Source organism: Balaenoptera ricei, chromosome 12 (assembly GCF_028023285.1).
Source record: "Balaenoptera ricei isolate mBalRic1 chromosome 12, mBalRic1.hap2, whole genome shotgun sequence".
Lineage (NCBI taxonomy): Eukaryota > Metazoa > Chordata > Mammalia > Artiodactyla > Balaenopteridae > Balaenoptera > Balaenoptera ricei.
In genome coordinates this window covers 86,437,897-86,453,891 of record NC_082650.1, presented here as the reverse complement: position 1 = coordinate 86,453,891, position 15,995 = coordinate 86,437,897, and the positions used below count along the sequence as shown (strand labels likewise).

Sequence of the window (15,995 nt, the reverse complement as noted above, 5' to 3'; positions counted from 1 at the left end):
AGTCCAGATACCACAGTCCTCTGGGTAGGAAGAGGGTCCTGTCCAGCATCAATCATCCAGGAAAGAGGAGGCCTGGTGCAAGAAAAGGAGGGAAGTTTTGAGCAACGGACTCACGAGAGTAGCATCTTGGTATGAGGCTCTGGGTAGTGGGCCCTGCCCCCCCATCCCTGCCTCCAGGGGACAGACTGGGAATTTACAAAGGATCCCTGTCCTGTTGTGGGTAACAAGCTGCAGAACATGAGTTAGGTCTTGTTCAACTGGAAAAGCAAGTTTCATGCTCTGTCCTCCATCCATTTCCCTGAGTGAAGTCACCTTGGAACGTTCGCTCTGTCCAAGAGACGCTCCAGAGCTACTAAGGAAAGCGTCCTGCAGCTGTTGTGTTGAAATAACTTTCCAGGTCCGGGGGTGCCACGGCAGCAAACTGAAACTTAGGTCGTTTTCCTGTAAATGCTCTGCTGGACCAGAAATGCAGGGTATCCAAGCAGCCGATCCCAAATCCAGGCCTTGTCGCCGCAAGCAAAGTGGAGTCCGTGGCCCCGGCCAGTCATTTTCTCTTCCTCGTTCTTTATCTTACGAAAGCTTCCTGGCTTCAGCCTTGTGCAGCACTTCTCCAAAAGGTGGCTATAGCTTCACCAAGTGTTCAAGTTCGTGTGTATCACCCAAATTGTCTTCTTTAATCATTTTTTACTAGTTTGGATCTAACCTTAAAGGGAAATAGGAATTTCCCCTAGCTTCTCACCCTTTGGGCCAAAGGGTAAGATTTCACCAAGGGTACAGGGTGAACCTATGGGGAAGACTAAAGCTTTGAGGTCAAATCACCTCACACCATAAAGAGATCCTTCTTTCATGCTAAAGTGAGAAAATCTGTCTTTCTGTCTCCTCTCCCTCTTTCTTCCTTTCTTTCTTTCTTTCTTCCTTCCTTTCTCCCTTCCTTTTTCTTCCTTCTTTCCTTCCTTCCTCCCTCCTTCCCTCCCTCCCTCTCTCTCTCTCTCTTTCTTTCTTTCCTTCTCTTTCCCTTCCTTCTTTCACTCCTTCCTTTCTTTCCTGTTTTTAAGAAGGAGGCACTGTCTCTCAGCATCTCACAAATATTTCCCCCACTACTTCTGCCACCCCCAGGCCCTCACCATCTTGGGTTAAGGCAGTAACTGCCACAATTAAATACAGATGTTAACAAAGCACCTCAACTGACATCCAGCCCAGCTTGGTGAAATGACACCAACCTCCATCCAGTTGCTGAAGCCAAATCTTAGAGTTACTCTTGATTCTCTCATTTCTTCATTCGATTGAGCACTCAGAGGTGCCAAAATCCACATGAAAACATCTCGCGTCCGCCCTCTTCTCTGCATCACCGTGACCTCTTGTAACAGGGAAGAGCCAAATCTGACTACATGTTGGATCTGTTTCTTTTACTTTAACCTTTGCTTCCCGTTGCTTTTGTTCACTAAAAGGATACCGTCTATATACAATGGCCTGCCTCGGGGAACCCTGCCCCTCTGCCTGAATGTTAAACCAAAGTGCCTTAGTTCAGGGAAGCATCCTGACCCTGTCCACCTGTGGATGGCGGCAAGAAAGAAGAAATTAACACATCCCCTCCCCGAGGCTGGCCATTCCAGGGGATATTTGCAAAACTTATGGCCTTTTTACTTTACTTCCTCATCTCCTCCCCATTTCTGTTCTATAAAAGAAACTGGCGGGCTTCCCTGGTGGCGCAGTGGTTAGGAATCCGCCTGCCAATGCAGGGGACACGGGTTCGAGCCCTGGTCTGGGAAGATCCCACATGCCGCGGAGCGGCTAGGCCCGTGAGCCACAACTACTGAGCCTGCGCGTCTGGAGCCTGTGCTCCGCAACAAGAGAGACCGCGACAGTGAGAGGCCCGCGCACCGCGATGAAGAGTGGCCCCCGCTTGCCGCAACTAGAGAAAGCCCTCGCACAGAAACGAAGACCCAACACAGCCAAAAATAAATAAATAAATAAATAATAAATAAATTTATTAAAAAAAAAAAAAAAAAGAAACTGGCATCCAGACCGCGATAAGATGGTTTTTCAGAGACACCCGTCTGCCATGTTCTCGGTCTGCCGGCTTTCCGAGTAAAGTCGTATTCCTCGCCCCGACACCTCATCTCCGATTCACTGGCCTGTCGTGCGGCGAGCAGAGCGAGCTTGGACTCGGTAACACATCTCACCTGTCCAGCTGCTCCCATACCGTCTCCTCTCAACTCCTTCCCCACACATCAATTAAGGGGAGCTTTTTGCAATTTAATAAGAGGACATAACTTCTGCTTAAAATCCTCTGGTGCCTTCCCATTGTGTTTAGAATAAACCCCAGACTCCGATCATGACTTACAAAGCCACGTGTGATCTGGACTTGCCCATCCCTTGAAAGTCTCCTCCCATTACTGTACCTCCAACCGCCCTGCCCAGCCCTGGCTGCGGCCTTCGGATGGTTCCTGGGATACACCCAGCTCCTCCTGCTGCAGAACCTCTGCACACGTGGCTCTCCTTCCTGGAATTCCCTTTTTCCTTGTCTTCAAGTGGTCGGCTCCCTGTCATTCTGACTTGACTTTCAGTATCACCTCTTCAGAGAAGATTTCTCCAACCTCCTGGCTAAAGCGGCTGAGTTTTGGTGGGAGGTTGCCTCCTGCTACAAGGTGGGCTTCAGGAAGGCAGGGCCTTCTCTGTCCCATCCAGTCTACTGTGCTATACGTGAGGCCAAGAACTGTGCTGATGGTCTTAGGAGGATCTCCCTGGATCTGGCGAAAGGAGAAGCAAGCGCTTGTTATTAGCCATTGTTATTCAGTTCAGCTCTGATTACAGCCACCCCCTAAGCTGAAGTTTGGGGGTGGAGGATGGAGAGAATGGAATCCACTTCCTTCTGGTTCTCAATTAACGTGGCCCTAAAGAATGACACTCGCTCGATGGGAATGTTGATGTTAAGGATTCTGATGTGATTGTTTCCATCTTAGCACTCACTATGACACAGTCTAAACTGTAGCTGTTAAGTCACTGTCTACACCGATCAGCCAGGATTGCTAGAGTTAGGGCGGGGTTAAAACACACAACCTCACATGTCTCAGTGACTTGACATGATTGAAACTGATTTCTTGCTCGTGACACACGTTCATCATTTCTGCTTGTTGTAGGGCCTCAGGGGCCGAATCAGATGGAAGACTCGCCATTTGGAACTTGCCAGTCGCTGGGCCAGAGGGAAAGGAAGGGCAGGAGTGGGATGAATTTTCTCCACAGGAAGGGACACGTGTCACCTCACTCCCATTTGATTGCTGAGAGCGAGTCATGTCACCGGCTAGAGAAATGCAAAGAGATGCAGAACAGCACTGATGTCGGCCCCGGCCGTCAGGAAGGAGAGAAGAGGAGACACAAGGTAGTCCCTGACCCATAGAAACTACTAGAACCTGAGGGCAGAAGTGATGCCCTGGGTGGTGGGCAGCAGGGCTTGCTCGATGAGCCCAAATTCTCCAAAGAGGAAGCGAGGAGCAGCTTTCTACTTCCGACCAATAGAAGAATGGGAGCCCAAGGTCATTTTATGTCTCAGGCACTCGCTTCTTCATTCAAGGCTGTTCTTTCTTTGCTGTCCGTACGTCTCTCTTACAGATTTAGTCAGTTTCTGTGTTGGTTATTCTCTGTTTGCCCCAACAAATATGCTCCCTTCCCTGCCTTGTTTTATGCCCAGGAGTTGCCCTCTAGGGATGCATCACCCAAACTCTCTGACCCTCTGGTCCTTTGTCGATTTGCTGAGTGGGAAGCACAGTGTCTTAGTCTGTTCAGGCTGCTGTAACAAAACAGCACAGAACGGGTAGCTTCTAAGCACAGAAATATATGGCTCACAGGTCTGGAGGTGGGAAGTCTGAGATCAGGGAGCCAGGGGGCCGGGGGATACCTCTCAGGTCCCCGGCTTCTCCTTGTGTCCTTACACGGCAGAAGGGGCCAGGGCACTGTGTGCAGCCTCTTTTATAAGGCACTAATCTCATAACTTAAGCACTTCCCAAAGACACCATCGCCTTTGGGGGTTAGGATTTCAATATACGAATTTTGGGGAGAGGGCATAAACCTGGAGACCATAGCACACAGGTAGGAAGTTGGAGGGCAGGATTTGAGAGAGGTTGGGGTAATTGCCCCGCCCTGAAGCTCCCTCCCCTAACCTTGCTGGCATCCTTGCAGGGGCTCCTAGCTCTGTGGTCCCCAGTTCTGTCTTGAACCCTTTCCTCGCGGCTTCAGACCCCACCAGGATCCTGCCAGTGGCACCCTCCCTCGGTCCTTTGGGCCCTGGTTGGTGGAAGTTTCCTGTTGCTGCTGGTCTCTGAGAACCTGGTCGTCCCTAACTGACACCTTCACTCTGACACGTCACTGTCAACCACCTCCTTACTCCGTTCCCTCCCGTTAAAGACTTTGTGTCTGTTGTCTGCTTCTTGCCATACTGACAAATACAACATCTTACTTATTGAATTCCAAACAGCTGTACGTATCTCCACCCATCGTTCTTTTCTTCACATATTTCTTAGATGTGCCTTATTTCTCTGCTTTCTTATCACCACGGCTCTCCCTTTCTCTTCACTGTGTTGACTGAAAAAAAAAATGCACATGAGAGCTGTGAGTTAAGTTTTATTTGGGGCAAAATGAAGGCTATAACCCGGGAGACATTTCAGCTAACTCTGAGAAACTGCTCCAAAGAGGTAGGGGGGAAGGTCAGTATATATGTGACTTTGGTGAACGGGGAGTACGTACAATCGAGCACATATTTTTTGCAGAGGTTTCTGCTAGTCTCGTGAAGGTTACTGCTAGTCACGAGGAGCAGACGTCACCATGAAGGATTTTAGTGCTTTTCTAGATAAAAGGAGATGCAAGCATTGGGCTCATAAAATCTTCTCCAGAAAATCTTCTCCATAAAATCTTCTCCTAACTATCTGAAGGCCTGTTGTGTCAGTTTTCCCAGAGCACAGAAGGCCCTCATTCCTGATCCCCACCCTGAACTCCTTTCAGGGGCTGTTGAAGGTCCGCGGCTGCAGTGGCTCATGATTTCATCCTTGTAGAGGTAGATGGCAAGTGCCAATTTGTAGGTGACCTCTCTTAGAACTTTGCACTCTGTGATAATAGCTGGTGCAATCGAAAACCTTTACTGGTTTTTGTCGAAACACCTTACTTCATTCAGCAGAGTGCTGGCCACTTGCTTTGGATTAGTTTGCTGAGGCTGCATTAACAATGCATCTCGGACTGGGGGGCTTGAAGAACAGAGCTTTATTTCTTCTCAGTCTGGAGGCTGGAAGTCCCAGATCAAGGTGCTGGCAGGTGTGCTTCTCTTGCGGCCTCTCTCCTTGGCTCACAGAGGCCGCCTTCTCTTCCCACCCAGCCTCTTCCCTCGGGGCCCTCGGCCTCTGCGTCTCCCTCTTATAAGGACACCAGTTTTACTGGATTAGGGCCCCAACCTAATGGCCTCATTTTAGCCTAATCACCATTTGAAAGCTCCATCTCAAACTAGGGCTGTGTTCTGAGGTTCTGGGGGTTGGGACTTTAACATATAAATTTGGGGGGAATGCAATCCAGTGCACTCGATACACTCCTATCACAAAGCAGGATCCCAATCGCCTTTTGTGCATCAAAGCCTTTAGTTTCACCTTTCATCTGCTGGAGAGAGGAAGTTGCCTCTTCGGAAAAAGTTGCCTCAATTACCAAGTTGCCTCTTGGTAGTTACCCCAACCTCTCTCAAATCCTGCCCTCCAACTTCCTACCTGTGTGCTATGGTCTAAGCCTAACCCTTAGGCTTCCCAGATTTCTGAACCCTGCCTATTTCTCTTTTATGGGTGTTTGCAAACTGTTTGACTGTTTTTGAAGATATCTCCTTCTACGATGCCTTGTGAAATACAGCCAGTTGGTAATCAATACATGCCACTAACACTGCTTTCTAATCTTTTTCTCTAGAGCTACGTTTTCTCCTGATATGTTATCACAGGCAACAGTTTTACCAAATGTTTTGGTAAAACACCCCTATTACATGGATGACCATTGTTCTGGTCTCCAGTGGTAGTTGGCTCACCGTCCCCTGTCCAGCCCTTGGCCACCGCCGTATATTTTAGGCTTATTGGCTATGGCAGCACTCCACGTCAGGGTATCAATGTCAGTCTTATTCAGGACAGACCAGTTTTGCCACAAAACATTCTTATTCATTTCTTGCTTACGCTGCACATGCAGCTGGTTGACAATGGGCCCCTGGTGGTCGCTCAGGGACCCTGACTGATGGAGCGGCCACCGTCTTGCCACGTCAGGGGGATAAGAGAGCCATTGCCCCTTAAAGCCTGTCCTCATATATGACACATGTCACTTTTTTATACTTCATTGACCAAAGTGAGTCACATGGGTGCTTTTTTAAACTTTATTTTTTATTGATATAGTTAATTTACAATGTTGTGTTAATTTCTGCCGTACAGTAAAGTGATTCAGTTAAACATATATATACATTCTTTTTCATATTTTTTTCCATTATGCTTTATCACAGGATATTGAATATAGTTTCTATAGTGCTATACGGTAGGACCTTGTTTTTTATCCATTCTATATGTACTAGTTTGCATCCGCTAACCCCAAACTCCCACTCCATCCCTCCATGGGTGTTTTTTTAACTTCAAGGGGACAGGAAACTACTGTCCTATCTCGTGCTTGGAAAGAGAACCAGAAATTCTTGGTGAACAGCACTCATGATTACTATTCAGCAGCCATTATCAAGAGCTGGTATTTAGTTCTGGAAATTAAGAAACTAATTGGGAAAAAACAAAAATTGAGATCATCTGTGGCAGAAATCATGGGTCCATGATGTTATTTTTGTTTTCTGAACATCGTGACACTATTTCTCCCAACAGATACACACACACACACACACACACACACACACACACACACCCCTTTCTTTAATGCCAGAGAATTATGTATTCAGCTCTATGAATGGCAGCTGGCTGTCGTGTGTCATTTGGTAATTTCCATACCTTCTCTTTCTTACTGCAAAAGAAGCCTGCACAGGCTGTGTAAAAAGAGTCAGGTATAGCCCTCTTCTGCTCTTTTGTGCTTGTGACACATGTGATATGTATCTCCTTCCCTTACCAATGCATTTTAGAATGAAGTCATATTTAAATTTGTCATTTCTATAAAGCAAGAAAGGTATCTGCTGCCATGCACTGCCAAGCAGACTGGCAGATGTCACTAACAAATGGTAAAAAATTCTTCTCTGGTTCATTATTTCCATAAAAACAAACTCTCTTTCAGTTATCATTTCTGAAATAGAATATAAACCTAATTCTAAATCACAAAAAAAAGATCCAGTGGCCGTCAAACCCCAGCGCAATGTGTCTCTAGAAGTTAGTGAATAAGTGAAGTGAATCGTAATTCCTCACATCCAGAAGAGGATTCACAATCCAGGGTACCCATTAAAGTGGTTTCTAGCCTAAAATAGACAGGAATCACTAACAGTGCGTTAACAGTGGAACCAGGTAGGAAGCATTCAGTGGAAAAATGTGCCTACAATTAGATGGTTTTGATTTGGTACAGCCTCTTCTCAGATCCTTCTCTGGGAATAAATTATTTTGTTTGAAATCTTTCCCTCATGATTCCATCCTTTTTTCTGACGCCAGCTGAGTTTTCTAACATACAAATCTGGTGGTGTCATCAGATGAGTCGGCTCCGGAACAGGGTTACCATCAAGAAAGATGGTATGCCCCCTCCCCTCCACCCCCCCTCACCAGCCTGCGGTCATGACCTCTCCAAGCCCGTCACCCCAGGGATGCCACCGTCCCAGCGCCCTCCTGGCTGCTGCTTGGCAATCAAAGCTCCACTTGAAGTTCCCTCGGCTGCCAAGTCCCCTTTGTTTGCTCTCCATCCAGGACCCCCGACTCCTCACCTCCTGGCCTTTGCCAACCTCGCTCTTCTGCATTCTCTGATTGGTTATTTCCTGACTGCCTTTTTTTTCTGTTATGAAATTGCTCTGAGCTCTGGTCTGGGCAAGCCCTGACTGACACTTGCTTCCTGGCTGCTGACTCATTAGTCTGCTCTGTTGTTTGGCTTGGGGGACCCTCAGGATTCCTGACGACATGGCCCCCTGACTCACTGGGACTCCTGGCACCAGCCTGTCCTTGGTCCTGGAACCACCAGACGCCCCTGGTCCCCTCCCCATCTTATCAGGGCTCTTTTCCTTATATACTGTTTTACTGCACAATCCTGGGTAAGTCATGTAATCTTCCTGTTTCCTGGTTTTCCCATTTTACAAATATGAGTCTAGGTAAGCTGCAAGCTGCCCACACAGGGCTTGTGAGGAGGAAGTAAAATAAACACATGAAAACACTTTAAGTGCAAAGTGCAAAACTGATGTAAGGTCTGATTTTTATTGCAATGCGGTTTTCTCTGAAGCATCCTTCCTGGGTGTCATTTTCTTCATCCAGAGCTTTGAGATTTGAAAAGTATTGACTGCTAGTTTGATAGACTAGTGGGTAAGAAGGAAAATAATAACTTGCTAGTGACCATATACCGTATGCCAAGTCCTGGGCTGGGTGCTTTCTATTCTTATCTAATCTAATCTTTACATCTACTCTGCAGGGTAGGTATTATGATCGTCATTTTACAGCTGAGGAAACAAAGGCTCAGAGACACAAAGTCACTTGTCCAGGGATGCAAAGTTTGTAAGTCATAGAACAAGAGAGTGTGTTCACTTCTGTTTTATTTCAGAGCTGTGACGCTCAGCGCATGTCCTCCTGAGATGCACCACTGGGCTTTGCCTTTTCTCTGGTCCCACCCGGCCAATTGGATTCACGCTTTGTTTTCCCTGCCCTGTGTCAGTCATGATGTAGGGCAGCCCTCCATACTGATGGTCATGCCCTGGTGTAAGCTCTTCCCCTTGAGCCTGGGCTGGACTTAGAGACTTGCTTCTGATGAATAGACTACAACAGAGGTGATGTGATATCACTTCTGAAATTAGTTTACAAAAGACCGTGGCTTCTGTGTTGCTGAGTTTTCCTACTCCCTCTTGTTCAGCTTGATGAAACCAGCTACCTTATTGTGAGCTGCTCTATGGGAAGGCCCTGGGGAGGGGACTGAGAGCAGCCTCTAACCAGTAGTTGCCAAGGACCAGAATCCTGCCAACAACCCGCGAAGAGCTTGGAGTCAGGTCTCAGCCCAATTGAACTGCAGATTCACTGACATCGTGAGAGGCCCTGGGCTGGAGAACTCAGCTAAGCCATGCCTGGATTCCTGAACCACAAGATGGTGACATAGTAAGTGCTGTTGCAGTTTTTCTTTTAAGCCACTACTTTTGGCGGTCATTTGTTTCATGGCAGTAGATGACCAATACACATGCTGAATACTGAGAAGCATTATTGATGGAGTCTACTGTCCTTATGGCTGGTGAATGAGGAAACAAACTGACATGCTCCATTTTCTCACCCAACAAGCAACACTTAATAAGAGCTGAGATTGGAACTCATGTCACTCAAAGCCCAAGGCATCACATCACCCTCTAGGCCAAGCTGCTGGGGGACACATGCCTTTTTACAGGGGCCTTTGGTTGAGGATGAAGGTGACAAGGCTGTTGTTTTGGTGCCATTGTACCAATGAAAGCAGATAAGAATTTTATGTCTGAGGTTAGATTGGTAGGGAAGAGTTTGGGGACCACAGATCATAGAGGGCTTCCTAAATGTTTCCAGGTAAGTTAATCCTACTCCACTTGAATATAGAGCCACTTTGACCTCAGGCAGGGGTCAACATTTTTCTGCAAAGAGTCAGAGAGTAGGTATTTTAGGCATTGCAGGGCACATATGGTCTGTTGCATACTCCTTTACTAAAAAAAAAAAACAAAAAACAAAAAACAAACATTAAATACGTAAAAGCATTCTTAGCTCAGAGGTCTTATAAAAACAGGGTATGAGTCACATTTATCCCAGGCTGTAGTTTGTCACCCCCGACTGAAGTTAAGGTGGCCCTCAATGACTATGGCTTAATCTGAGTATGATTCTCCGTGGGGTTCCAAGAGGGAATTAAGCCCTAATGTCCTAAAGCATCCATTATATGTAATGACTCAACTTCTCTCCTGTGGATTTAGAATGGTATTTGTTATGTACATACTTGGGAGAATTGAATAAATACTCACTCAAAAGACGTTTGTGTTCTGAGGTTCTGATGACAAGCCCTGGCTAGTGGCACACGTAATCACACACTTATTCATTCAACAATCATTAAGTAGGCACTCAGTGCTCAGTGTTGGGTTATGTGGTGTGACAGCAGAGGTAAGTGACTCTGGGCTTTCCCTCAAAGACATCATGCTGAGTGGACGACAGGAAATTTTGAAAATAATTTCTGAAGTCATGCTCAGGCAGAAACAATGTGATGACTCTAATAAGTATTCCTTTTTCACTAATCTGATATTTTTGCTATAGATTGAGGGCGTTTCTTTTTCTCCACAGGGCTGTGATTTGTGCTACGCAGACCTATTGACATTTGTCTGAGAAATAAAAAGACCCCCTGGAAATATCTGTCCACGGGTAGACCTGGGTGAGAATCAATCCTTGCCCACCACTGACTATGTGACTTCGGGCAATTACTTGACCTTTTTGAGATACCTTTTCACCATAAGATGGAGAAAATAATAATACCCACTTCAGTGAGCTGTGGTGTAAATTTAAATGAAAAAAAACACATGCAAAGCCCTGAGGGGTGATGTTAAACACGTAGCAAGAGCTCAACAGAAGTACCTATTACTGCTGTTTTCAGGCTACGACCCATGATTTCAGGGGCATCAGATACATGCTCTTAATTTTTTTAAGTCAGATCCATGTATATATGTATATGAGATGTGCCCATAGAAAGGAAACATCTGCAGTTTTGTGTAATTGCTTTGGCCTCCTCAGAGAACTGGGTCAAGCTATGGAGGGTCAAACATACCTAATTAGAGAATCTACAAATCCTGGATATGCGCCATTTTTAGAAGGATGGTTTGATTTCTTCTCAGTACAATAAACTGGCTGTGCAGGAGGATGGGGAAAGGGGAGAGGGGAAGCATCACTTCAGCAAATTCCTGATTTTAACTTATTTTTTCCATTCCTTTTGAGAGTTTCTTCATGCAGAAAAATCTCTCTCACTCTTCTGGATTCTGAAGTAAGAATAACAGAACCGAGCTTTAGTGAGCTCTTGCTTTGCACCAGGCTCTGATCAGTTAATCCTCACTCAGCCCTATGAGAGATGGAATATTTTATCATTCACAATTTACATAACACACAACTTGCACAGATTGCCCACCTAACTTGACCTAGGTCATACAGCTGGGACATTTGTGGTCTGGTTTAAATCCAGGTAGGTTTACTTCAGAGCCCTGCTCTTAATTCCACTGTCCTACTACATGGCTACACAGTAGAAAGAATTTGAGTCACATATGCATTTAAAATGTTCTGGTAGTCACATTTCAAAAAAAAAAGGAAACAAGTGCAATTAATTTTTAAAATTTATTGAAGTATAGTCGATTTGCAATGCTGCGTTAATTTCTTTTTTTAATTAATTAATTAATTTATTTTTGACTGTGTTGGATCTTCATCGCTGCACACAGGCTTTCTCTAGTTGGCGGCGAGCGGGGGCTACTCTTCGTTGCTGTGCATGGGCTTCTCATTGCGGTGGCTTCTCCTGTTGCGGAGCATGGGCTCTAGGCTTGTGGGCTTCAGTAGTTGTGGCGTGTGGGCCCAGTAGTTGTGGCTCATGGGCTCTAGAGCGCAGGTTCAGTAGTTGTGGTGCACGGGCTTAGTTGCTCTGTGGCATGTGAGATCTTCCCGGACCAGGGCTTGAACTGGTGTCCCCTGCATTGGCAGGCGGATTCTTAACCACTGCGCCACCAGGGAAGTCCCGCTGTGTTAATTTCTGCTGTACAGCAAAGTGATTCAGTATATATACCTTCTTTTTCATATTCTTTTCCATTATGGCTTATCACAGGATATGGAATATAGTTCCCTGTGCTCTATAGTAGGACCTTATTTTTATCCATTCTCTATGTTTGCATCTGCTAATCCCAAACTCCCAATCCTTCCCTCCCCCAAAGGTGCAGTTAATGTTAACCATATATTTAAGTTAACCGATCATCTTTAAGATGTTACCATTCAATATGTAATCACAGAAAATAGTCTTCTTTTCATACTTCAGGAGTTATCACTTCTGCACGGCTCCATTAGGACCTTTCACGTGGTTGGGAGCCATGCGTGGCTGGTGCCCTCCGTAGTGGAGAGCATAACCCTGTGCCTGCTCAGCCAGAGTTACTGGACTTTCTATTTACATCTCTATGTTTACATAATCTTTATTCCTTTTGTTTTGGTATCTTCAAAACTATTAAAAAGATCCTGAGTACTAAAACTGAAAGTAAGTTTTAAAAAAAAGGAAGAAAAAGAAAGCAGTGGTAATAGGGTCATTGTTTGGGGATTTCTAACAATGCCTAAGGAAGCTGTGTTCTTTGGTGACTTCTGTCAGATTGCTCAAATATTTTGAGTTCAACTGCTTGCCCATTTAAGAACATAAGGTTCATTTATCATGTTTCCCCCTTGGCCAAGCAGAAATCTAAAAATAAGCTCTTAAGTTGTTAGGTTTGACCGAACTCTTTATATAAATATCCGTTTGCAGTTGTTGTTTTAGCAAAAGAAAAAGCCAGTCTCCTAAGTGTTTTGGTTCTAAAAACTTTAGGAAACTGATTTCGCCCCTAAACACTTCCTTCCTCTAAACCACATACAGATTGAAAAAAAAAGGAAGTGAAAATTAGATTTTATTTTATTTTTCCTGCAAGAGGACAGAAAAGACAATCCCTTCCCCCATACGACATTCTTTTGCCATTACCCTTCCCACCACCGAATTCCAAATGATGATTAGAGGATGAAAAATTGGCCCCTTAATATAAAGCTTAACTCTGTAAACTCTGTAGAGTCTTGGTTTCAGGTGTCACATCTCATCTGATGAGTTTGGAAGGGCCTGCAGGAAATCATTGCGTCACATAAACCCCTTTTTGTGTCTCTGGCAATGTTTCCCCAACACTGGACACAGAGAAGACAACAGTAGACAGTAAGTGCTTGTTGAATTAAAATTTTTTAATTTATTTGAGGAAAGTCAAGAAAAATTTCTCTGGACTATTATAAGAGAAAAGTGGTTTGCTATTTCCAAATATACTAATGGAAACACTTAGAAGATGTATTTTGATTAGAAAGAAATGACCTGGGGGCAAGGAGTGACATGAAGATGTGGGTGAAAATCCTGGAAATTAAAAGGGTGACTGCCTTCTAGAGGTTCCTCCTTGACTCTGTCTTTACAGGAAATTTTAATATGAATAAAATATAAAAACTAAAAAAAAAAGATAAAAAATATGTAGAAGAATATCTGTAAAATTTTGGTCAAGGGGAAGATTTTAAGGTAGTAGGTAGGAAACTTAGAAAACACAGTTATATTTAACCTGTCTCTCTATAGAAATACAAATATATATATATATATATATATATATATATATACACACACATATATGTGCATGTATGTATGTATTTAATACATATCTTATGCAAAACAGTGAACTGGGAAAAATATATGTAATTAGAATACTATCAGAAGACATAACAAGTTGCTCTTCCTAATATACGAATGACTGCTAAAAGAAAAAGCAAGTTATAAATGAAAAAAAAAAACAAAGAAAATAAACTATAAAGATTTTCTTCCTCACTAGTGAATCAGAAGTGCCAACTACACAAAAATCAGATGAAAATTTTATCTCATCACATAAGCCAAACAAACAAACAAGTAACATCATCCAACTATAGTGAAGTATGCTGGCTACCCACCTGCTGGGGGTGTGAACTGATTGAATAAATATAATAGACTTCAAGCGATTTCTGGTGAATAATACTTACTAATAACATTAATGCTAGCTGTCTGGACTTAAAACATTTTAGCAAAGTATCTTTCAGAACTGTGTGTAGGGTAGAGTGAAATCGTATTCACTATTAATGTTATATGTCCTTACAGAGAAAGACAAATATCACGTGATATCACTTATATGTGGAATCCACACACACACAAAAATGATACAAGTGAACTTATATAAAAATAGAAACAGACCCGCAGATATAGCAAACAAACTTATGGTTACCAAAGGGGAAGGGGGGAGGGATAAATTAAGAGGTTGGGATTAACACATACACACTACTACATATATAAAATAGATAAATAACAAGGACTTACTGTATAGCACAGGGAACTATACTCAATATTTTGTAATAGCCTATAAGGGATAAGAATCTGAAAAAGAATATATACATATGTATGTGTGTGTACATATATATGTGAACATATATAACTGAATCGCTGTGCTGTACACCTGAAACTAACTTGACATTGTAAATCAACTCTACTTCAATAAAATGAAGAAGAAAAGAAAAGCAAAATAAAGTTATATGCCCTTATGTGTTTTAGAAAATGATAATTGCTATTAACCAGCTGGGTAATTTGCCTTACGCAGTAGCCTTCAGTTTGCCTAGACGACCACTCACTCTGGCAGAAGGCACAGGGCTGGCTTTGGGCCGAGGCTGCCCACGGCCTCATCCCTTCCCTGCTGCAGTGGCCGGGGAGTCTGGTGCTGCTGATGGTACAGGCGGGGGAAGCTTCCCGATGGCATCAGACTGATGAGAATGAAAAGGAAGCCTTTACTGGGTTACACTACTGAGATTTGCGGGTCAGTATCTGGTCCTTGTGGTCTAGCCCAACCCAACTAAAACAACAATACAGATAGTGTTCTTTAGGGAGTATAGAACATACATAGTCCCTCTATATAATATAGAGAGAATGTATATATACATTCTCTCTATATTATAAAATATATATATATGTAAAACATATATATGTTTTACATACATATATATGTTTTATGCATACGTATACATATTTATGTTATATGTTTTACATATATAACATATTTACATTTATGTTTTATACATACATATACATATTTATGTTATATATGTTTTACATACATATATATATGTATATATAAAATATATATATTCAAAGGCAGTTAAATATAACTGCGTTTCTTTCTAAGTCTCCTACCTATCGTAAGGTCTCTCCCTTGACCAAAACTGTACAAAGAGTCTTCTGCATATTCTTTTGTTTTTGTTTTTATATTTAACTCTTACATTTTGCTCATATTAAAAGTTCCTTTAAAGCGTTCAGACACATCTTACACAAACCACCATCCTCGATTGGATGAACTATTTTGGATCATTTGGAAGCACTTTGGAGATCTTGTATCACTCTCAGGTTGCTACGTAAATAGATCAGCGCTCACCTGTAATTACACTTGTTAACCGAGCGCCAGGCCTCGGTCCTGATTGAGATGCTGCGCCCACTTCAAGTCAAGTTCTCGTGGCGGCGGCGGCAGCTGCGGCTTCCGAAGCTGCTGCGATGCTGAGATGAACGCCTCTCCCGCCTTCGAGTCGTTCTCGCTCTTCGAGGGCGAGAAGAAGATCAAGGCACCCGATGCCTGTTTGTTCACCTCCAACAAGGAAGACCACGCGCTAGGAAACATCGTCAGGTCGCAGCTGCTGAAGGCCCCCCAGGTGCTGTTTGCTGGCTACAAAGTCCCCCATGCCTTGCAGCACGAGACCCTCATCCGTGTGCTGACCACACTGGATGCCAGCCTTCACCCATGCCGTCGCAGACCTCCTCCGTGAGCTCGCCCTGCTGGAAGAGCGCGCCCGGCTGGCCATCAAAGACAAGCAAGAAGGAATTGAGTAGGGGGCTGCACCTGGCCCTTCTCCAGGGACCAGATGAACAGGAGCCCTTCTTCCAGCCGTGGGCCTCCTTGTAGAAACTCCAACGAGCCCCTCACCTCCGACACGGATGTGTCCTGTACATAGAGTCTGTTTCACCTTCCTAATAAAGTGTGGCAGGAAAAGACCCAGCTGCGGGCGGAGGCAGAGGTGACTTCACAGCAATGGACCGTC

At 44.2% G+C, this 15,995-nt stretch overlaps 1 pseudogene; it reads left to right on the top strand.

Moving 5' to 3' along the window:
- The first annotated feature begins 15,461 nt into the window (after nucleotides 1-15,461).
- On the top strand, nucleotides 15,462-15,786 carry LOC132376455 (DNA-directed RNA polymerase II subunit RPB11-a-like; annotated as a pseudogene).
- The last annotated feature ends 209 nt before the right edge of the window (nucleotides 15,787-15,995 follow it).